This window comes from Plecotus auritus (genome assembly GCF_963455305.1).
Source record: "Plecotus auritus genome assembly, chromosome: 10".
NCBI classification, from domain to species: Eukaryota; Metazoa; Chordata; class Mammalia; order Chiroptera; family Vespertilionidae; genus Plecotus; species Plecotus auritus.
Window position 1 is genome coordinate 43,985,127 of NC_137785.1, and position 25,178 is coordinate 44,010,304.

Genomic DNA, 25,178 nt, shown 5'->3' on the forward strand with positions numbered 1-25,178 from the left:
AAATAATAAAAATACATTTAAAAAAAAAAAGGAAAAAAAGTGATATAGAAGAGGCTTCAGCTATATTGGAGCTATTTTATTTCTTAGACTAGGTTGCAGTTAAGTGAATGTTTATTATTCTTAACATGTTTTATCTCTGATATATTTCATATTAAAAATTTAATTCAAACACATCTAATTTATGTAGACTATATAATCTAGAAAACATAATCTATTTGCTTTTGTTACAATGTTGAGAATTTCCTTATTTTTTGAAAGTTTTTACTTGCTTTTAAAAATACTCAAGAACCACAAGATTCCTTAAAATACAACAGCTTAAACACCTGTTATAAATAACAATAACAAAGTTTACCTTTTTTAAAAAAAAATAAGGTATTGGAATGGAATGGAATGCCTCAGCTATACAGAACACAGCTGAGAATCCAAATCATTTTTATAATCTTGTACAGCCAGTACAGAGACATACTAAACATCAACACACTAAAACATCTACTTGACAAAGGTTCTCAAGGTCCTCGTTCAGCCTGTTCCAGACCATAACAAATGAGAAAGCTGAAGGGGAAAGAGCGAAGGGTGGGGGGCCAGGAGATAGAAGTTATTTTAGAAAAGGACACTGATGATAGTTTAAAACATAACCTAACAGTAAGGGAAGAAACTAAAACAGCAGCAAAACAAAAAACAAATAAATAAAACCTATACATAACAGAAATAAGCATTCAAGTAGCATAATAGCAAGATTAATAAATTCTAGAGATATACAACATTGTGCCTAGTTAACAATACTATACTGTAAAATAGAAAATTTGTTATGAGGCTAGATTTCAGGTTGTTTTCTTACAATTAAAAAAATAAATGTTTGTGCCCTTACATTACAAATTTCTATCCTATAAAAAATTTTAAATGAGCCCTGGCCAGTATGACTTTGTGGTTAGAGCATCAGCCCACTCACCAAAGGGACGTGGGTTTGATTCCTGGACAAGGGCTCCTGCCTGGGTTGCGGGTTTGATCCCCACCTTGGTCACTTTGGTCGCCCTGATCGGGGCCTGTGCAGGAGGCAACCAATCGATGTTTCTCTCTCTCTCTTCCCTTTCCTCCTTCCCTTCCACTCTCTCTGAAAAATCAATGGAAAATATATATAGCCCAGCCCCTGTGGCTCAATAGTTGAGAGTCAACCTATGAACCAGGAGATCACCATTTAATTCGTGTGTTATGGCCTCAATCTCCAGTAGGGGGCATGCAGGAGGCAGCCAATTGATGATTCTCTCTCATCATTGATGTTTCTCTCTCTCTCCCTCTCCCTTCCTCTCTGAAACAATCTTTTATCACAAAACCCTAATATGCAAATCGAATGGTGGAACGACCAGTTGCTATGACGCACACTGACCACCAGGGGGGCAGATGCTCAATGCAGGAGCTGCCCCCTGGTGGTCAGTGCGCTCCCACAGGGGGAGCACCGCTCATCCAGAAGCCAGGCTCATGGCTGGCGAGCGCAGAGGTGGTGGCGGGAGCCTCTCCCACCTTTGCTGCAGGTGGGCAGTAAGGAGCGAGGGGTACCAACTGTGAGAAAAATGTCTGATTGCCGGCTTAGGCCCAATCCCCAGGGGGAGCAGGCCTAAGCTGGCAGGCGAACATCCCTCGAGGGGTCCCGGACTGAGAGAGGGTACAGGCCGGGCTGAGGGACCCCTCCTCCCAGCTCCCCCCGCATGATTTTCGTGCACCGGGCCTCCAGTAAAAATAAATTTAAGCACTAGCCAGTTTGGCTCAGTGGAGTGTGTTGGCCCACAGACCCAAGGGTCCCGGGTTTGATTCCGATCAAGGGCACGTACTTTGGTTGCAGGCTCCTCCCCAGTCAGGGCCCTGGTTAGGGCTCACGCAGGAGGCAACCAATCAGTGTTGTTTCTCTCACATCAATGTTCCCTCTGTCTTTCTCTCTCTCTTCTACTCTCCCTAAAAATCAATGGAAAAATATCCTCAGGTAAAGATTAACAAAAACATAATAAAAAAAATAAATTTAAAAAGATGACAATTGTACCTGTGGAATAAACCATTTCTAAAAATTTTATAGTTCAGATACCGTCTGCACATATTAACTGAACTACCTAATCCATCAAAAACTGAGAAACATATGTTAAGTCTAACATTATGACTGTGTTTCCATTAATCTCTCCTTTTATATCTAAACATTTATATTTAGTAGTTCAATGATTTTTTTTCAATGCCTGTCCATATGTTTTATATTCACATGGCTTGTACACTGTATCAAATTAAAATGTCCCTCTTTAGGACAAGGATGAACAGAGAACACAGAAAAATTGAAAGTCTAACTTGTTAAGGTATAGGGATTATAGATGATTGCATTTCTATTTCATTAGTGGTAATTTGGCAGATAATGGTGAAAATATAGAGGAACTATATTCTATGCAAAATGGTTAAACAAAATGAGGTGTTGCAGCTTTAACTAAATTAGATTACCCAAAGAATAATCAAAATGATAAATGATTACAGGAAATAAAATTTTAAACAGAAGAGACAAAAACAATCACCAAGTCTCCAGCTGTGAGAAAGGCATCAGGACTCAACCCTGCTCAGTTAACGTTCTTCCCTCTTCTTAGTCACGCTACTAGGCTGTGTGAGCGACTGACACCCAAAAGTCAAGAACATATTAAGAATATTGATCAAGAGAAACCAAGATGGCGGCATAGGTAAACACCTAAACTGCTGCCTTGCACAACAATATCAAAACTACAACTAAAAGACAAAACGGACACCACCAGAACCACAGGAAAGCTGGCTGAGTTGAAATTCTACAACTACAAGGAAAGAGGAAAGCACATTGAGACTCAGAGGAGGTGCAAAAGGCTGAGGTACGAAGACGCACGTACAGATAGGACGGGCGGCTGAGTCCATGGGCGGCTGAGTGCGTGGCTGGCTTTCCCAAGCGGGAGAGAGATGGAAGCTCCTGACTGTGCTGAACTCCAGTCCCGGGTGAGACTCTAGGAACCCAGACTCATTCGGGGGGAATCTGGACTGTCAGGAAAAGAGAAAGCACACTGAGACTCAGCGGAGCTGCAGAAGGCAGAGGTCCGGAGGCGCGTGCACGCAGAGAGGACTGACTGCTGAGTATACAGGCAGCTGAGTGCGCAGCTGGCTTTCTAAAGCGGGAGGGAGACGGAAGCTCCCGATTGCGCTGAACTCCAGTTCCGGGTGAGTTTCTGGGAACCCAGACTCATTCGGGGAGAAACTGGACTGTCTGGCAGCGGACGAAACTCGTGGGCGGCTTTCTCTCAGAGGTGCTTGTAGCGATTACCGAGGGACAATGAGACCCAGGGGCCCCATAGGGCAGGGCTGACGGGAAGCCAAGGGTGTCGGCTCCGTCCTCAGACTCCGCCCCATCCAAGCTGAACACAGAGGCTTTTGCAATTTTGCAAGTCTTGTCTCATAAGGGTGTCTCCAGCATAGAAGTTCTCCCAGCATAGACACAGCTGATCCTCACAGCCAACTGGCCTGGAGGTCAATTCCTCCCAGTGATACCAACAACAATCAACACTTAACTACAACAAGGCTGAGCACACAGTCCACAAAGGGGTGCACCAAGAGTGTCCACCTCAGGTTAACTGGGGAGGCTGAGCCACAGTGCCCTAGAGGACACCTACCACACAACGCTACTCTACCAACTCAGGGAAGCAGCCAAAATGCGGAGACAAAGAAACAGATCACAAACGAAAGAAATGGAGGAAAGCAAACGACTGGATATAGAGTTCAAAACCACAGTTATAAGGTTTTTCTTTTTTTTTAATATTTTATTGATATTTTACAGAGAGGAAGGAAGAGGGATAGAGAGCTAGAAACATCGATGAGAGAGAAACATCAATCAGCTGCCTCCTGCACACCTCCCACTGGGGATGTGCCCACAACCAAGGTACATGCCCTTGACCAGAATCGAACCCGGGACCATGCAGTCCGCAGGCCGACGCTCTATCCACTGAGCCAAACTGGTTTCAGCAGTTATAAGGTTTTTCAAGAATTTTCTAGAAAAGGCCGATAAATTTAGCGAGACCCTCGAGGATATGAAAAAGGACCAACTAGAAATTAAACATACACTGACTGAAATAAAAAATATTATACAGAGACCCAACAGCAGACTAGAGGATCGCAAGAATCAAGTCAAAGATTTAAAATACAAAGAAACAAAAAACACTCAACCGGAAAAGCAAAAAGAAAAAAGAATCCAAAAAGTTGAAGATAGTGTAAGGAGCCTGTGGGACAACCTCAAGTGTACCAACATCAGAATTATGGGGACCTAAGTTAACACTAAGAAGAGAGAGAGCAAGATACTGAAAACCTATTTGAAGAAATAATGACTGAAAACTTCCCCCACCTGGTGAAAGAAATAGACTTAAAAGTACAGGAAGTGCACAGAACCCCAAACAAAAGGAATCCAAAGAGGACCACATCGAGACACATCATAATTAAAATGCCAAGAGCAAAAGACAAAGAGAGAATATTAAAAGCAGCAAGAGAAAAACAGTTAATTATCTACAAGGGAGCACCCATACGAGTGTCAGCGGATTTCTCAACAGAAACTATGCAGGCCAGATGGGAGTGGCAAGAAATATTCAAAGTGATGAATAGTAAGAACCTACAACCAAGATTACTCTACCCAGCAAAGCTATCATTCAGAATGGAAGGTCAGATAAAGAGCTTTACAGATAAGAAGGAGCTAAAGGAGTTCATCACCACCAAACCAGTATTCTATGAAATGCTGAAAGGTATTCTTTAAGAAGAGGAAGAAGAAGAAAAAGGTAAAGATAAAAATTATGAACAACAAATACATGTCTATCAACAAGTGAATCTAAAAATCAAATGAATAAAAAATCTGATTAACAAAATAAACTGGGGTGTATAATAGAATCAGGAGCATGAAAGGGAATGGACTGATAATTCTTGCAGGGAAAGGGGTGTGGAGAGTGCGGGAAGAGACTGGATAAAAAGCGTACACCTATGGATGAGGACAGTGGGGGTCAGGTAAGGGCAGAGGGTGGGGTGGGAACCGGGTGGAGGGGTCTATGGGGGGAAAAAAAGAGGAACAATTGTAATTATCTGAACAATAAAGATTTATTAAATTTTTTAAAAAAAGAATATTGATCAAGAACATATAACAAACAAACAAAAAACTGGGCTCCTGCTGCTATGTGGTCCTTCTTCCCCTAAACCTAAAGCGATTTTGAGCTCTAAATCTAAAGAGAATTCTAAATTAAAAGCAAATCTTCAATATTAAAATTACCTCCTTTTCTACCCAACACAGACTGTACTTGAATTCTTTCTTACTAAACTATAAGATTCAAGAAAAGAAATTAGATTTCAATTAATTTTGCCAATGTTACTGTATAACATCTAGTCATAGATTTGTAAGTATGGCTGAGAATGTTGAAGGGACCCAAGTTAACACTAAGCAAAATGTTCCAATAAAGGTTCCATGCTTTCTTTCTCACATTCTCCATATATTATTTTATACTAGAGGCCTGATGCATGAAATTCATGCAAGAGTAGGCCTTCCTTCCCCTGATTGCCGGCACCGGCTTCCCTCTGGCACCCGGGACCCGGGCTTCCCTTGCAGCCCCGGCTTCATCTGGAAGGTCTTCCAGAAGGACTCCAGTCTAATTAGCATATTATGCTTTTTTTATTATAGATTATGCTCCACACCGAAGCCCTATTTCAGATTTTTATTCCATACACACACACACACACACACACACACACTTTAACAGCTGATAGCTCAATTTTGAAAATGAAATGTACTTTAATAAACACTGCCTTTATAATTATTCAAAGTATGTATATACATTTTTGGGATATATATACTAGTGACCCGGTGCACAAAATTCGTGCACATTAAAAGGGGATTAATTGGAGGAAATAATTTAATATTGCTATTTGCCCTTTCTCTATAATAGAAGTGTCAGAGATGAAAGAAAATTAGTAAAATGAATATGAAAACCTTCCTCCTGTCAGAGTCTGGGGCACACCATGGGACCCAGAGTCAAGTCCCTGCCCACCCACATGCACCTCAAAATCATGTGAGACCCAGACCCGCCTCCCCCCCCCCATTGGGCTAGATCCAGACCCAGCCAGTCCCACCCTTGTCAAGCCCCGCCGGGCAGGGGGCATAGCCTCAGGTCCCCTGGCCCAGCGCCAGGACGGGGGGCATGGCCTGAGGTCCTCCATCAAGCCCCGCCAGGTTGGGGACACAGCCTGAGATCCCCTGTCAAGCCCTGCTGGGTGGGGGGCATGGCCTGAGATCTCCGTCAAGCCCTGCCAGGCGGGGGGGGGGAGGAGGGAGTGCAGCCTCAAGTCCCCGGCCCAGCACTGAAAGGGGGGGGCGCAGCCTCAGGTCCCCCGTCAAGCCCCGCTGGGTGGGGGCGTGGCCTGAGTTCCCCCAACCCAGCACTGGAGGTGCACCTTGAGGTCCCCCATCAAGCCCCGCTGGGTGGGGGGCATGGCCTGAGGTCCCCTGTCAAGCCCAGCCAGGCAGGGGGGCGCAGCCTGAGGTCCCCTGTCAAGCCCCGCTAGGCGGGGGGTGCGGTCTGAGGTCCCCCGGTCTGGTGCCGGGGTGGGGAGCGTGGCCTGAAGTCCCTTGTCTAAGCCCCACCTGGTGGGGAGTGCGGCCTGAGGTCCCCTGGCCTGGCGCTGGGGCAGGGGGAGCAGCCTGAGGTCCCCTAGCCCAGCACCAGGATGCCCAGCGCACCTTGAGATCCCCCGTCAAGCCCTGCCGGGCGGGGGGTGTGGCCTCAGGTCCCCTGGCCTGGCACTGGGGCAGGTGGTGCAATCTGAGGTCCCTCAGCCTGACACCAGGGTGGGGGGCACAGCCTGTAGTCCCCTGTCAAGCCCCACAGGGGTGGGGGAGGGCATGATTGCTCGTTAAGGCTCCTTATGGGAACTTGGCCTCAGCTGTGGGTGCAGCCATCTTTGTGACTGATTGATGGTCAATTAGCATATTCCCTCTTTATTATATAGAGAATATATATATATATGTATAATTCCTTTAATGCATTTACAACTTGCAAAATACTATGACCAAATTAATAAGAATACTTGTTAGGAAGCTTACACCAATCAATCAATAGTATTATGCTTCAATCAGACTTTTACTTTCTAATATTATCTTATAGGTATGAACTGTCATTAATTAACTTAGCAATTTTTTTCACTGTCTTTATGTTGTTCTTTCTCGGGGTGGGGAGAGCAGTAGTACAGATCTATTTTCCCTGCATGAAGAAATGTGTTTATAGAAGGGAAATGTTCTATAGAATGAAGAAAAGGGGAGACCAGTGTTTGTACATCACTGTTTGAATAAGAGAGATTAAATCTGGAGATAAGTATTTTGGTCACTGAGAGGCAAACACCATTGTGGGACAGGGATAGTTCTTTCATCAGGTTTTACTACAGCCTAAATGATGAAACACTCAAGACCATCCAACATTATATGCTTTGGTCTCAGGCTTACAATGTAACTTTCTGATTATTAACAGCCTTCTCAAGTACCGTGCCTCCCAAGTACCTCCCTACAAGGAACAGGGTACCCTGAAAAGTTGATACAGGTAATTCAGTAGAAATGCCTAGCCCTTGTGAATCACAACACTGTCATTCTAACTTACACATCAGTGAGTTTGCTTAAGCTGAATCATCCCTAGGTGAAATACTGAAATGGAATTTCTGGATCTTCAAGGCTAAGGAGTAGGCTGTTCCACCACATTGAGATACCACCACACTGTCTAGGCAGCCAGCTGGCATCCCTCTAAAACAGAGGTTCTCAACCTTTCTAATGCCGCGACCCTTTAATACAGTTCCTCATGTTGTGGTGACCCCCAACCATAAAATTATTTTCGTTGCTACTTCATAACTGTAATTTTGCTACTGTTAATGAATCGTAATGTAAATATCTGTGTTTTCGGATGGTCTTAGGCGACCCTGCTAGCAGTTTTCTACCTGTTGGTCGCGACCCACAGGTTGAGAGCCACTGCTGTAGAGCTTAAGACCATCGGAAAACACAGATATTTACATTACGATTCATTAACAGTAGCAAAATTACAGTTATGAAGTAGCAACGAAAATAATTTTATGGTTGGGGGTCACCACAACATGAGGAACTGTATTAAAGGGTCGCAGCATTAGAAAGGTTGAGAACCACTGCTCTAAAAGGTCTTAAGCTCAATTCTCCCTAAAATAAATACCACAGTAATTAATATGCTTAATTATCCATACCCAAAATTCACCAAACCTGAGATTTTAAAAATAGGTATATGTAAATGCAAATACACCTAGTGAACAATTCAATTGCATTAAGATGCATGAAAAGCAGTAAAGGCCAAGCAATGATATATAAACAGGATCAAATCTAAACTGACACTAATAAAATAAAAAAATGTTTTCACTTTCCCTACCTCAATTATCAAGAATTGTCACAAAATTCTCAAAACAAGGTCTTAGTTTTTTAAAGATATTCCTGAAAGGACATAATAATAAATGTTAAAAGAGATTATCTGTGACTAGTGTGAATATAGATACCTTTTTCATTTCTGTATATTTTCTGATATCTTTCAAATAATTAACATGTATTATAAACAATAAATCTTGCTTTAAAAATTCAAAAAAAATTTAACAAAAACCAGAAGAATGGATAAAGTGAAACTGTAAACTTTCAAAATAATAAGATGGCATTCATCCTAAAAGAACAGTCACATTTATCTAAGTCTATTTTTCTACAGGATGGCATTAGAAAGTTTATTAATAAGTGATTTAATACTAAGGTAAGTTTTCCCTAGTATATTCTTCATGAATCCAAGTTCTGTTAATTCAGGATACTAAGAAAGGGCTACGGAAGGGAGGGGAAGGTTATGGGAAATTAAAGATCCTTTTTAAACCAACGTTTCTGACAGAAGTTAGAAAGGGAAAAAGTCCCTTGACAACAGTGTCAAAAACTATAAAATATCTAGGAATAAACTTAGCAATAAAGGTATTGGAACTAGGTGAAGAAAACTATTAAATCAATGAAACCTTTAGTGAAGAACCTAAAACTAAAACCAGACCTAAACAAATGGAAATTCATCATAATAAAGAAAAATTATCGTCATTAAAAATGTCACACCTCCCAAAATTAATATATGAATATAATGCAATCCAAACAGTGGACCTTTTGTGGTTTTCTGAAGTCAACAGAATTATTTTCAATCAATATAGATATAAGAATAAATGTTTAAGAATAGTCATCCACAGCCTCTGCCTTGGTTGCACAAAATGTCTGTACTCAAGCAATAAAACTGTTTTAACTAAGAAAAAAAAAAGAATAGTTGAGAAATTTTAAAAGTACAGTGATAGGAGCTTTTCTTAATAGAGTGTAACTTTCTATGAAGTTGTTACACTCAAAACAGTAAAATAATACCACAGGAAGAGAAAAACAGAACATCCAGAAATAGAATAAAATATATATGGGAACTTAACATACGATATGGTGGTATTTAATTCATTAAGGAAAGAATGGTTTATTTATTTAGCCTGGCCAGTGTGGTTCAATGGTTGAGCGTTATCCCCGGCTCCAAGAGGCTACCAGTTGGCTTTCAGGACAGGACACATGCCCAGGGTTGCCAGGTCCATCCCCAGTACGAGGTGTGCAGGAGGCAGCCGATCAGTGCTTCTCTCTCATCAATGTTTCTGTTTCTCTCTCTCTCTCTCTCTCTCTCTCTCTCTCTCTCTCTCTCTCTCTCTCTCTCCCCCTCTTTAGTCAATAAAAACATTTTTTTAAAAGAAATTACCAAGCAGGTTTTTTTAAAGAATGGTTTATTTAGGCCTGGCATTGTTGGCTCTCTATACAAAGGAAAACCCTAAGACCTCCACACACTCTTCATACCATATAAAGTTAATTCCAGATGAATAAATACATGTGTCATACAACAAAGAATATACTATAAGGTGTTCCTACAAGATAAGGAGAAAAACTTAAAAATGAACCAAGAACATAAATAGACAATTCTCAATAAAGGAAATCCAAATGGGAAAAAATCAAAATCAAAAAAAGCTAGCTCTTGCGCTAGCTGGTTTGGCTCGGTGGATAAAGCATCAGCCTGTGGACTGAAGGGTCCCAAGTTCGATTCCAGTCAAAGGCACGAACCTCGCCGAAACCGGTTTGGGTCGGTGGACAGGTCTCAGGTTCGATTCCAGTCAAGGGCATGTACCTTGGTTGTGGGCACATCCCCAGTGGGAGGTGTGCAGGAGGCAGCTGATGAATGTTTCTCTCTCATCGATGTTTCTAACTCTCTATCCCTCTCCTTTCCTCTCTGTAAAAAATCAATAAAATATATTAAAAAAAAAAAAAAAAAGGCACGAACCTCAGCTGTAGGCTCAGTCCCCAGCCCTGGTCAGGGTGCATGTGGGAGGCGACCAATCGATGTGTCTCTCTCACATCGATGTTTCTCTCTCACTGTCTCTCCCCCTCCCTTCCACTCCCTAAAAATCAATGGGAAAATATCTAGGGTGGGAATTAACAACAACAAAAAAGCTAGCTCTTGCCCTGGCTGGTGTTAGAGCAGTGGTTAGAGCATTGGCCTTAGCATGGAAGGGTTGGGTCACAGGTCAAGGGTTGGATTCCTGGTCAAGGGCACGTACCTGGGTAGCAGGTTCAATCCCCAGCCCTGGCCAGGTGTGTGCAACCAATCAATGTGTATCTCTTTCACATCTATGTTTCTCTCCCACAGCCCCTTCCCACTCTAAAAAAAAAATCAATGGAAAAATATTCTCAACTGAGGATTAACGGGGGGGGGGGGGGGGGGGGGGGAAGCTAGCTCCAGTAACAGTCAGGGAAATTAAATTTAAAACAAAACTGAGAAGCCATTTATCACATAGCAGTCCAGTAAAAATTAAATAATTACATCTAACAATGTGACAATATGGAAAACCCACCGCCTGTAGGGATGGAAATTATGACAACCTATTTAGAGAATAATCTGACACTAACATGTAAAATATACTTCCTTTAACCCAGAAATCCCATCTTGGAGACTCTATTTGCAGAAATAAAAGCATCAGCAAATAAGGCAATATGTACAAGGATATTCACTGTAACACTGTTTGTGGTAGCAAAATCTAGAAACAACCTGAATGTCCACATAAAAATAGCTAAATAAATTATATATGGTACATCTATACTATGAGATATAATAATGATGTTTAAAAGAATAAAATAGAATTATATTTACTGACCATGATGTGTTAAGAAAAGCCTGTTACAGAGTAATATGAAAACAAAGAAGCACTACATATTTACACTTATGTAAGTATCTACAGTATTTGACCAAAGCATGGAGAGAAATAATAAAGTATATCTATAATGAAGTAATGAAGTATATCTAACTGGTAAAATGGCTAGGAAGTAATAATAAAGGGGTTGAGGGAAATGAATAGCTTTCTTTTTTTAAAAAAAAATATATATTTTTTTTTTATTTTGGAGAGGAAGGTAGAGGGAGAGAGAGATAGAAACATCAATGATGAGAGAGAATCACTGATTGGCTGCTCCTTCATGCCCTCCACTGGAGACCAAGCCTGCAACCTGGGCATGTGCCTTTCGACTGGAATTGAACCCAGGACCCTTTAGTCCACAGGTCAACATTCTATCCACTGAGCCAAACCGGCTAGGGCAGAAATGAATAGCTTTCTTAAAAGTATGCCTTTAGCCCAGCCGGCTTGGCTCAGTGGTTGAGCATCAACCTATGAACCAGGAGGTCACAGTTCGATTCTCAGTCAGGGCAAATGCCCAGGTTATGGGGTCAATCCCCAGTATGGCCAAAAACATATTTAAAAAAGCTAGATCTTGCAGGAGGCAGCCAATTAAGGATTCTCTCTCATCACTGATGTTTCTCTTTCTCTCTCTCTCTCTCTCTCTCTCTCTCTCCCTTCCTCTCTGAAATCAATAAAAAATATTTTTATAAGTATGTCTTTAAAATTTTTTTCACTTTTTACAATGGATACCTATTATTTTGTAAGTTACGAAGATAGATGAAAAAACAAAAAACTCTCAACACTATAAAAGTAGATTATTCAAACACTAACGGAGAGTCAATAACAAATCAATGAACTGTCAACATATTTCTATTTTGGGGTGGGGGAAAAGTCTGAAGTTCTCAATTCACTATTAATTTCCTTAGCATAATAAATTACATAATAGACATTCAAAAGGAAAAAAGGTGGCAGGAAGAGTAGATTTCTTTGCTGTCTGCTTGAAGCTTCTGCATAAGAAAAAGTCTGAGTAAATCACAAAGAGTAAAAGATAATATCAATTTCAGAATTAAACAAATAATTTTTCAAAGACGTGAACACAAGGTTTTGTAAAATAATTTTTCAAAGACGTGAACACAAGGTTTTGTATATGTTTTCTACACCTGAAAATTAACTGCATTGACATCAACTCTACCAGTCACAAGTAAATGACCTGCAGTAGATTCATAAAATTCACTCAGCACCCTGACAGCTTTTGGCTCTAGCATTGACCAATTACCATATAGCTGAGCACTTGAACAATTTTTTTCATATTATTTTCATTCATATAATCTATTCCGCAGAGTAGCTACTGTCAGGCACTGTGCTATGTAGTAGGGATACTCTAAATTAGATGGTTCTTACCTACTGAAGATATAGGGAAAGTAGACAATAAGTACTAAAAAAGGGCTGCACCTCTTTGCCTGGGGGTATAGAGAGAAGGAAGAACAGGTTCACTGGTGGAGAGAGAAAGATTCCAGGTATAGGAAGAACAGTTATAAGGAGAATGAAAGAACATGGAGTATTCAAGGAACAGCAAAAACTTCAGTATATGTAAATAAAAATAATACAACTAGATGCTAATAAAATCAAATTGTAAGCTACTTCCTCATTCTACTTGCTAAAATAATCAACATTTATTAAGCTTTTATCATGGAAAGTTTTTAAAGAAAATACAGAGGTCAAGCATTAACTGGTAGAGATAAATACACATTTATAAAACACCACATATATTGGGTACTATCAGAAAAAAAAAGGTTCTTTCCTCTTACAATACTTTCCTTCAATGATCATACAAAAAAACTAATACCAGCAAAGATTCAATTACTCTACACAGTGTGCCTAATTATTTTCAGTTAGTTTCAGCATTCATCTCAAACCAGTATTTTGACCATATTTTTAAAGTATCATGTTTTCAAAATTTTCATAAAGTGAGAAGGGAACCAAATCTTTTGTGCAGACTTCTAAAAAGGAATAAAAAATTATCTTCCCTTCCTTTTCTTCAGCTTAAAACTGAACAATTTTCCAATAGTGAGGTTTAGTAAATAGTTTCACTAAATTGAGCTGTAAAGACACTAATGGAACTTCTTTTACTTTGAGGTGTACAACTGTGTGGTCATTTACAAGTTAGATCTTATAACCAAATACTGTACATCATCTATTCTATGGCTGTCTTTATTTTAACCCAAAGGCTTGTAAAAAGGGATGTGCAAAAATTAACCTCAAAGCCAGACAAGCTGAAAAGCTAGGATGCTTGGTACAATGAAGATATAGTAAGCTACAACAAGCAAGCTGGAGTGAGCAAAGCAACTTTGTATCAGGTTACACAGTGACTGTCACTCTGTAACAACAGAGAAAAGGGGGTAAAAACTACTTGCCTTTAAGATGTCTTTAAATATTCATAAAGTACAAAAGTCACAAATATCTTCTCCACCTTTTAAAAAATGAATTTTTTCCTTCTAAGTCTATTTTTCACTGACAACATTTATAACTTATTAATAATTTTTTCGCTCCAGTGGTTTAAGTGGGCCAAAAACAAAAAAACACACAAAACTTCTAAGTACCTTGTGATAAAAAAAGCATTTCTCGTTTCAATCACATTATCCTAAACCTTGCACTTTTACACAAATGTTAGTTGATGTTGACTCAAGTTTGGCAAGTATGTTTTTTATTTATTTACTTACTTACTTCAGGGCCCTTCAAACATGGATGTGACTGTTCTAGTAACCAGAATTCATACCAAATTAAGTGGGATGTGCTACTCCTTCAGTGAAGAAAAAAATCTTACACATATTTTAAAGATAGAAATGACTGCCTTTACAAAAAATAAGATTTCTATGCAAAAAGGCAAATGAAAATATTCTGCTACTGTTTGACAAAGATGATTTTCAAATCCTGTAAGCCAAGAGATATAAGAGCTTAGATAAATCTACATGTTCTCCTAATTTTAAAATTGCTTGCTACTTTAAATATTATCCTGAATGAAAGAAACTGAAAAAACGTAACGAAGGGATGAAAGGAAGCAAATAAAAATTGAATCACAAACACCAAAAACAGCTAAACAAGTTGTTGGAGTTTAAAGAAAAGTTATTGTTGTAGATTTTCTAAAATTTTTTTATATCAATTAAGTCCCTCTGTATACACAAAACTTTTAAATCTTCATCAAATAGGAATTAAGCATTTCAAAAATCTGTTTTGGTAAGTAGCTTCTCAATTCAATTTTTTAATTAAAAATAATCTTTTGAGCCCCAGTCAGTTTTTCTCAGTGAATAGAGCATCCGCACGAGTACTGAAAGATCAGGTCAGTTTTTAAAATTAGGAGAACATGTAGATTTATCTAAGCTCTTATATTCAATTCCGGTCAAAGGCACATACCTTGGTTTCAGGCTCAATCCCCACCCTGATTGGGGGGAAAGAGAAGGGGGGTGTGGGAGGCAACCAATTGTTTCTCTCTGAGTCTTCCACCTCCCTTCCACTCTCTCTAAAAAAATCAATGGAAAAATATCCTCAGGTAAGAATTAACAAAAAAAACAAACCTTTTGAAAAATACTTGTTCAACTTTTTCAATTGGTATAAGAAGTTTTCATAAATCACAAAAATCCGGGTTTTTGTTTCAGTACACCACTGATTTCAAGACTACTTTAAAAAATAAATAGAAGGTCACCAAAGGTTTTGCTGACAATTTTTATACTTTATAGTTTCACTCTCAAATCTAGAGCTTGCTGTCAATGAAACAGACCAAAGAACTGCTCCCAAAAGAAAATGAATTAAGGTTTCCTGAATAATGATTTCAAGTATAATCCCAACATGGTTAGACAAAGCAGACATTCAAGTCTGTCTGTTCTGATCAATCAACAGTGCACTAAACACCATTTTGCTTATAATTTGTAAGACAAAAAGACACTTTCTCCAATTGAATGCAAAGCATTTAAATACCAGTACAGTGTGCCACAAAATGAACTGAGTTAAGTAACACCTATCTAATAGCTCTTCCAATACCTTGTTTTAAACCTGTAACTCAGAGATGAAACATTTCAGTAGCAACTACAAGGGCATATTTAGTAAATGAGTGAGTAGTCCACAATGTTTGGTATTTGACAGTTGCTTTAAATCAGAGGTGGGGAACCTTTTTTCTGCCAAGGGCCATTGGGATATTTATAACATCATTGGCTTAATTTAATTAATTTAATATAAATTTATATTGCTATGAAAAAAAAGCTCCTATATTTATTGAATTTCGAGCCCTGCCTGTGGTTGCCTTGGCAGGGACAGACAAAATGAAGGGCCAGAAGTTCCCCACCCCTGCTTTAAACCAAAAATAAATAAATAAATAACTCCATAGCTTCAGAGTAAATACACAAATAGTAACTAAGGTATTTTTTTTTTTAAGTCTCCTTAAAACAAGTAAGAACACTGACTATTTACAATGAAAACATTCAGTCTTCTACTGAGACATCATATGACCAGTACAGGAATGTACTACCTGATAACCTGACAATAAGAAAAATGCATTTGTACATGAATTGGAAGAATTAAAAGATTTGACCCAGTTCAAGTTATACATTTTAGTTGCTAGACTGTAATCTCAAATAAATTATTGCTCTTTTGAAAATGTACAATCCCAGGCTAAGATGACATAAAGGTGATTCAATTACACATACTAACTTGAAATGTAGGAAATCATCCGAGAATTACTGTGAAATGCTTTTCATTCAAGCATGCTATACTGCAAACATACTTAAGTGTAGAATAAAAGTGGCGATGCCCGGCCGGTGAGGCTCACCAGTTGAGCGTCCACCCAGGAACCAGGAGGTCGTGGGTTTGATTCCTGGTCAGGGCACGAGCCCTGATCCCCAGTGGGGATGCGTGCAGGAGACAGCCACCGATGTTTCTCTCTCTCTGTCGCTCTCCCTTCCACTCTCTCTCAAAATAAATAAAAACATTTTCTAAAGTGGTGAGATTACGGGTACCTGGAGAATCTATATTTTTAAACTGAAGGTTAACGTGTATATAGTCTGACAAATCTTACTGGGAGCAGAGGAATCCAACTATTCCCTGGAAAATCCAAGTAATTTTTAGAATCAGTCAGCAAAGATCATTACAGAGCAAAATACCTGAAAGTTAAGATCACTAAGAAATCTTCATTCACTCCTGTTCTGTTAACTAATCCCTACAGCAGCCAAAAAAAGTTACATTCCTTTCTACCTTTATCAGATTAAGATTCTTCTTCACAGGCAGATTTTCATGCCCAAGGACATATAACACCAAGAAAAATACATACGTGTCAATAAGTACCAAAAAGCTAAATGTTCAGAACAAGAAGGGATTCCACAAATGAGAAAACACCTGACAGCCTCCTCCCTACCTATTCCCCAAACAGCCATTTAATCAGCTTTATAAACATTTACGGCAGAAGTACACTCTGAGCGAGTGTTTCGACGGATCGCCTACTACACCAAACCCTAACAGGGAAACAGAATCAACCGTCCCGACTCTTTGAGGCAGTCGGGAAGATCGGGAGAATTATTAGAAACTGACGTCCGCAGGATCAGGAGTTTGAGAGAAGGGTGAGCAGTGTACTGGAAGGTGAGTTTAAACACACACACACACACACACACACACACACACACACACGCAACGGAAAATTAGGAAAGAAGTTGGTCGGAAGATCAGAAGGAGGCGAGGCCGATGTCCGCTTCTGAGAGGACGGCACTGCAGGTGCAGACAGCAATTAACTTAGCATTTGGAAATGCTGAAGAGTTCTACGAAAGACCTGACTCGGGTACAAGATGCAAAAATGTTGATACGTGGCTCTCTGAATGAGCCCTCAAAGAAGGGTCGCAGCCCGATAAAGTCAATGGGTCCAAGGAGGCGGGCACCGGCCGGGCAACTCCACAGCACGGAACGCAGTCGTGCGCACAGCCTCCCGGTCCGAGGCCTCAGGGTCGGCAAGCAAGAAGTGGGAGCAGCCCCTGGGGCTCCGGGCCCCTCCTGGCCCAGCCTCTGTCCTCTCCTCACCCCCCACAGCCTGGGACCGGAGCCCTGGGAAGCTTCCGGCCGAGCGCTCCCGGCAGGCGTGGGGCAAAAGAAGCAAAATGCTCTTAGCGCTGTTGAGTGACACTCACCGGCCCGAAACCTCGAATGAAACCAGCAGCTCCGGGGGCGGCGGCAGCAGTGGCAGCAGGAACCGAACATCCAAAATGGCGGCTCCCTCGGCCACACCACCGCTACTGCAGGCGGAGGGATCCTTAGGAGGAAGGGAGTTTTTAACTAAGTCCACACACTATCGCAAAAACCTCGGTCCCTATCTTCCTCTCCTTGTCGATTCCGCGTCCTCTGACTGCAACTTCTCGTACCTCCTCTCTCCTATTCTCCAAGAAAACTCGGACCCTGCCGAGGACTATTTGCCAAGGAGGAGGTGACTGCTCCTGGCAGAGCGACGCAAAGCGTAGCAAGGGTCGGGGCTGACACTGATGACGCGAGACGCTGCTGCCGAGTCACCGCTGCGAAGAGTCTGAGCGAGAAAGATCCGGCTGACCCTGGAGCCGACGGACATTGGTTCCGCTTGGGTGGGGCGGGGCGGGGCTACCAGGAAGCGACCCGGCCACCTGAAGAGGGCGGGCCTAGCAAGGTAGCCTAGGAAGTGGGAGAAGCGAAGCAGGTGGGGACAGGGAGCGCTGAGCTGAGCTAAGCGGTCCTCACGCGCGAGAATCCCAAACTCTTTTCTATCACCTTTGAAACCTCAGCTTTCTCTTTAGGTACAAGTCAGGAACATGCTCCAGGTGGTCTTGGATTTTGTGGTTTTATGGTATCCTTGCAACATATTTTACTTTTAAAAATTAGAGGATGCCAGTTATCATCGCAACCTGCATTGGAGGAGTTGTTTAAACTCTTAGGGCCTCAATTTCCTCATATATAAAAAGAGCTAAAATCCTTCCAGAGTGGGCTTTCTGACTGACTTCATGAACTAATGACCTGAGCTAAAGACAGTCTAACCAGACAGTTACTGGCTTGATAAATAATTACTAACACCTGATAACGAATATTTTCCGTGTGAACGTACAGACAACCATGATATCTTGGCCCATTTAAAGGAAAGGTGACCTACCTAAACTAAAATCCTTCAGGTATATTGGCAATAAAGTACCCGCCAAAGTAAATAAAGTACAGTACCTGGTTAGATGCCAAAGAGAACTAAACTAACCACAAATCTGGAGTTTAGAACCTGTCATAGCCAGGAGTTTGCGCCTTTTTCCTTAGCCACACTCATTCAGGAATGTCAAAAGATTTTACAAAAATTGAACTGAGTGGGCCCACCTGTACAATTTTGTTCTTGCACTTACTGGGGCATGCCAAGTGGCTGGGGGGGAAAAGGCCAAGGACATAATAATAGTAATTATTTTTATTATTAAATATTGATATCACACATTGTTTATAAAAGCGTTTTCATATGTATAATATAACTTGACCTCCCAACAATCTGAGTCAGACTAGATAAGCATATATAACTTAGTTTTACAAATAAGACTGAGGCTCAGAGATGCCCTAACCGGTTTGGTTCAGTGGATAAAGCATCGGCCTGGGGACTGAAAGGTCCCAGAATAGATTCCAGTCAAGGGCATGTACCTTGGTTGCAGGTACATCCCCTGTAGGAGGTGTGCAGGAGGCAGCTGAATGATGTTTCTCTCTCATCAATGTTTCTAACTATGGCTCTCCCTTCCTCTCTGTAAAATATCAATAAAATATTTAAAAAAAAAAAAACTGAGGCTCAGAGAAACTGACATGCTGAAAGACTCTCCCTCACCCCTCTCCCATGGGGTTCTGTGTACCCGTGCCACCTTGCAAATTAGAAAAGGGTACCTGCTCTGGCTGCTGTGGTTGGGTGTCATCCTGTAGGCCAAAAGTTTGCTGGTTCGATTTCCAGTCAGGGCACATACCCAGGTAGGGGGGTGCAGGAGGCAGCCGATCCGTGTTTCTCTCTCTCTCTCCCTCTCCCTCTCCTTTCCTCTCTAAAAGTCAATAAAAAAAACTTTTTTTAAAAAAGGTACACACCCATCCACACCCACAGACAGGGTAGAATCAACCAAGGGCAATGGTTTGGGGAGCAGAATGCTTATGGAATTCAGTCGCCTCATACCCACTCCATGAACTAATATACAGTGCAACTCTGGATCACAAAGCTAGTAAATATGTACAGTTGTACAGCTGGCCGTCAGTATCCTTCGGTTCCTCATAGGAGGTTTCAACCAACCACGACTGGAAAATAGTTGGGAATAAAAATGTTATGTTGTTGCTGATGTGTACTATGTAGTCAGGCCTACAATGGTTGACTCTGTACTAAATATGTACAACTTTTGTCATTATTCCCTAAACAATCCATCATGACAACTAGCTATATAGCATTTACATTGTATTAGGTAATCTAGAGATGATTTAAAGCATATGGAAGGATATGCATAAATTATAGGCAATTACTATGCTATTTTACATAAGGGATTTTAGCATCCTTGGATTTTGGTATCCATGGGGGTCCTGGAACGAATCCCCCACAGATACTGAGGGCTGACTGGTAGTAGTGTAAAATTAGAAGACCATAATTATGTCTTGACATGGGTTCCTCTGAGGTATAGCTATTCATGAACACATGCTAAAATACTACAGTTTGAGACTCCCATAAAAGTAAGGAGTTTGGAGGTTGCAAAGCAGTTAAAGTATTCCATTTGCAAGGTCACAAAAATTTGCTTAGAGGTCAAATTTAAATGTTTACCATTGAGAACCACCAAAGAAAAGTTAAGAAGGAGGAAGGAGCTTTTTTCTACCATTCTAAATGACAGATAATTAAAGAGAAAAGAACCGACATTATAAAATGTAAACCCTCTTCATGTATTTTTTAACATATTTATCTTTATCTTTATAATTAACAAATTCCTCCTTTAATGCAACTGAAACTGAAAGCAATTGACCAAATATATAGCATAGCCATCATTATCCTGGGATCTTTAGTTTCTGAGGTTAGCAGTTGAAATTTTGGAAGATTTACTCCCCACCTACTCAAACATAATCCCTAATTTCAGATAAATTTCAAATAAATTACAGCACATCAATGAAATGGAATACTATGCAGCCAATAAAAATAAAGCTATAGCTCTAACTTTATCATGAACTGACAGATACAGATTTTTAAAAACATATTACAAAATGGAATAAATGAGCCTGTAAAAAGTGTCTACTACTGCCCTAACCAGTTTGGCTCAGTGGATAGAGCATTGGCCTGCAGACTCAAGGGTCCCGGGTTTGATTCCAGTCAAGGGCATGTACCTTGGTTGCGGGCACATACCCAGTAGGGAGTGTGCAGGAGGCAGCTGATCGATGTTTCCCTCTCATCGATGTTTCTAACTCTCTATCCCTCTCCCTTCCTCTCTGTAAAAAATCAATAAAATATATTTTTTTAAAAAGTGTCTACTACTGTATTTACATAGGAAAAATAAAACTAAAATATAAAAATGGTTATCTTTGGATAGTAGGATTTAGAGGATTTTTACTTTATTATGTGTTGTTTTTTTTTTTGGTTTTGGTTTTGGGTTTTTTTGCAAGGAGTGTACTGTGTTTTTATTTGAAAAAATAAGACTTTTTACATTTTGGGGGGAAAGTCCTTGTAAGATAATGTAGTTTTATGGATCTAAATGCTTGAGGAGATTTTTGTTTTTTAAAAAGCAACAGCCTAAAAAAAACAAAAAGAAATTTTTTAAACAAACAAAAATAAATAAGAAACAACAGTCTGAAAGAATGAAACAAATTTCCAGGAAGAGATAATGGCTAGGAGAAAAAAATCATTATTTTTGTGGTTTTGTTTATTATTGATAACCTGCACATTACAATTTAACAAATAATAACAAACAACAGAAACAAAACTTTAGTTTTGGGCCAGGAGTCAGACCACTTGAATGCCAGTCCTGGCTGAGTGTGACTCACTTCGTGCCCTGAGTAAGGTGCTTGCCACCTCTGGGCTTATTTCCTCAGCTAGCCAGTATTCATGTATGACTAGTCCTATAGCATAGTAATTAAAAGTGTTGGTTTCTGGTGCTAGATTTTTAGGCTTTAAAACTGCTCTTCTTCTCTTTATTGTGTGACCTTCAGCAAGTTACATAATATATCTGAGCACTTCTGAACCTCAGTGTACCCATCTGTAAAATGGAGTTAATGGTAGCATTGGCATCTTAAGGCTGGTGTGATAATTAAATGAGATGATACACTTAAAATACTTAGGACAGCAGTCGGCACATAGTAAAGGCTCAATAAATACTAGCTCTCTTTAGGATAAATATTATCATCCCCACTTTAGACATGAGGAAACAGAAGCCCAGAGAAATTAAATGATTTGTCACACCTACATACAGCAGAGACCAGACTCCAATCTAGACCTTTCAACTTTGAATATACCTTTTGGCCTATATAGTAATCATTCAGCAAACATGCGGCCTGACTCTTTTCTCTACACCACACTGTTCTGGGGGTACATAATCTGTAATAGACATTTCAAAAGAGACTGTCCCTACTCTCCAGATAATAATGATCTCATTGAAGAAAACTAGATTTTTTTAAAAAATCCTCAAATACAAAACAAACAAAAAAGTCAATGATATTATTACTCAGTATATAAATGCTAGTTCCAAACAAAACAGAAAGGTGAGAGATCAATCACTAGGAGCCAGAGCAGTGAAAGAGGGCTTTTGAGAGACATGACATGCAGTTGGAATATGTGGTACTGGAGGTGGGGGGGGAGGGACCCTCTCTCTTCAGTGGGATCCTTAAATGGCTCAGCATCATCAACGGAAGCCATTCGACCTTTACAGCTGATGAGGAAAGCCCTCCCTGCAGAAATATGGTCAACGTCTTTCTCTGGGAACTCCTCCTACTCTCCATGTGCCAGAAACCTCAGCCAAGAAAGGAGAGTGAAGAGACGACACAACCCTGTAGGAAATACAGGGGCATAAATCCAAGAGGCAGTTCCACTGGCCTGTTTTGTTATGGTCTGAGTCACCCGAATCTCTAAATAAGCCGGAAAGTCAGAGAGAAATGAGTCCCTCTGTTGTGTATGTAATGCTCTTGCAAATGGGATTTTTACAGTTATTTTTAGCATGGTGCCTAATCGCAATTTATCCTGGCCTGAGAAAAGCGTTGAGGAATTAATCCTTCAGTTATGACAAAAGCCAGAAGTGAAGTAAAAATTAAAAAGCCATACACTCTTTGACCTCCTACCAAGAACATTAGGAAATCTACTACATGTTCCTTCAGAGTAAAGGCCAAAGCCCAGAGGATATCAGGCTCAGCCAGTCACTTTCTTTGCTTTAGAGATATTTTAAAAGAGGCAGCCCACCTGAGATGTTTTGCATCATATTTATGTTATATTTGCATGTGGAGTAGACTTTGTTTGAAAATGAGACTGTAAATGAGTCTGTATGATCCTGAAAGGATCATAAATTTCTTCTGTTCTCCTCTTTAAAATTTTTATTGATGGATTTTAAAGAGAAAGAGAGGAAGGAAGAGAGAGAAACATCAATTTGTTGTTCCACTTATTTACGCATTCATTGGTTCATTCTTGTATACTAGGGGCCTGGTGCACGAATTTGTGCACAGTTGGGGTCCCTCGAGCTGGCCAGGGACCCCAATCAGGGAGAGACCATGGGAGGTTGGCTGGCTGTGGGATGTTGGCTGTGGGAGCACACTGACCACCAGGGGGTAGCTCCTGCATTGAGCATCTACCCCCGGGTGGTCAGTGTACATCATAGCAACCAGTTGACCGGTCGTTCAGCCGACTGCTTGTAACAGTGGTCGCTTAGGCTTTTATATATATATATATATATATAGATGCCCTGACCGGGGATTGAACCCTTAACCTTGGTGTATAGGGAAAACACTCTAATCAACTGAGCTACCCAGCCAGGGCCAGTTTTGTTTCCCTTTAGGTGCAGAGCCCTACCCTTGTTTCTTTAAAATCAGTCAGTCCTGCCAGTTCCTTTAAAATTAGCTTGGGAAGTCCAAAAAGTGTCAGGACATATTCCTAATTGGGGCAGCCAATTCCTGGTACCCAGTTCAGAGAACAACACACTGCTTCTCCACTAAGCCCCTCACCCATGCCAGAGGATGATCTAGGATTCCAACCGGTGCCAGGGTGAGGCGTTTACTCCTGAGGAGAGGCAGCCAGCGTGCGGTGCAGGTCAGTCCCTGGCCTTGGATTTCAAAGATCCTTCCTCAAACCCCATACTCTTTGAATCAACTTGTTTTTTATAAGAGAAGAAAATCCTAAAATGAAACATTCAAGACAAAACTGATTTTTTAAAAGAGAGAAAATGTATACAAGTGTCACTCCTTTCCCATGCCAAAGGGGCAATGTAAATTCTCCTGGGCACATAACATAGGGTCCTGAAATGAAGATGCTGCATAACCAATAATCGCATTTAAAAATTGATTTATCATTTTTCTTCTTTTTCTTTTGAGATTTGGTGTTGGTTCTTATGTATTCGTTCCTCTTAGAAAAATCTCATTTTTGACTGGAGTCAGACTTAGAGGTACCGTAGAAGCTCTCAGAGAGGACTCGTGGCAAATCTTCCTTTGGCCTCCTTCATTCTCTTCAGCGCACCTGTGGCCACTTCCTTCTTTTTCTCAGGATGTTGTTTCTGCAGAGCAGCATGCTGACATTTGTGTTGCAGGACATTGGGAGTCACAAGACACTGAATCTTGGGTGTTTTGGTCTGAGGTTTCTTACCTTCTTCTTCTTTTTTAATATGTTTTTTATTGATTTTTTTTGAAAGAGAAGAAAGGGAGAGGGAGAGAGAGAAACATCCATGAGAGAGAACCATTGATTGGCTGCCTCCTGCACACCCCCTACTTAGGATTGAGCCCACAACCCAGGCATGTGCCCTGACCAGAATCGAACCTTCCACCTCTCCGTGCATGGGTCGATGTTCCACCAGCTGAGCCACACTGGCTAGGGACTTACCTTTTTTTGTTTTGGGCTTTCTCTCAACATATTGGCAGATACCATCTTCTTTAGAGAGATTGAAAAGTTTCCAGATTCTGCTAGCTCTTTTGGGCCCCAGGCGACATGAGACCAGGAACATCTTTCTCCCCCTTTTTTTTTACAGTGACCAAGTTGAGAACACTGAGATTGGCATCTGCAATGTAGCCCTGAATGGATTTGCACTTTCTCTCTCCAGTCCTCCTTGGTCTATAGCAGGAACACCCCTTAGCAGCAGGCAGACACAGCCGTGGGTCAGGACACCCTGCTTCCTGGGGAAACCTGGTTTGTCATCCCACCACTGCTTTGAATCACAGAACCCTTTCATTTTTCACCCAGAGCATCAGCAGCAACTTCTTTCTTTTTTTTAATTTTAATTTTTTAATATTATTTTATTGATTTCAGAGAGGAAGGGAGAGGGAGAGAGAGACAGAAACATCCATGATGAGAGAGAATCATGGACTGGCTGCCTCCTGCACACCCCACACTGGCATGTGCCCTGACCCAGAAATCGAACTGTGACCTCCTGGTTCATAGGTCAACACTCAACTATCAAGCCACTCCAGCTGGGCAGCAGCAACTTCTGTGGCCACGTGCTTCTCATAAAAGGTACGAAGTTTGCATTCATCATCCACTTCAATGAGTTTCTGGCAGCCAGTGGCTGGGAAAGAGATGTTCAGCTTCTTCCTGAAGCAGCCAGCCACCTCCGAGGCCCCATGAAAAAGAGCAATTTGACATTTTTCTAAGAACCTAAAACTGCTCTAAAAAATAGTCTCTTGAAAAGAAAAAAAAATGAACAAAAAGTACCAGTTACACAAGACACAAACAAAAATATAATTAATTTTGCCATCTTGTT

The 25,178-nt window shown here is 40.7% G+C and overlaps 1 protein-coding gene and 1 pseudogene across 3 annotated transcripts in view; both read right to left on the reverse strand.

Moving 5' to 3' along the window:
* Nucleotides 1-17,820, reverse strand: part of AP1G1 (adaptor related protein complex 1 subunit gamma 1) — a gene marked incomplete at its 5' end in the record, with an annotated part of 96,687 nt that extends 78,867 nt beyond the window's left edge. The window contains one exon of one of the 2 annotated variants that reach the window (XM_080644571.1): nt 17,430-17,820. The remainder of the gene's footprint in view (nt 1-17,429) is intronic. The other variant, XM_080644572.1, reaches the window with a different exon arrangement.
* On the reverse strand, nt 13,627-25,172 carry LOC308236011 (small ribosomal subunit protein eS6-like; annotated as a pseudogene). Its single transcript has 6 exons — nt 25,137-25,172; nt 24,904-25,026; nt 24,305-24,676; nt 22,289-22,353; nt 17,430-17,551; nt 13,627-13,645 (listed from the first exon to the last, which is right to left on the reverse strand). The product of its transcript is annotated as a small ribosomal subunit protein eS6-like (transcript).
* Nucleotides 25,173-25,178: the final 6 nt, after the last annotated feature.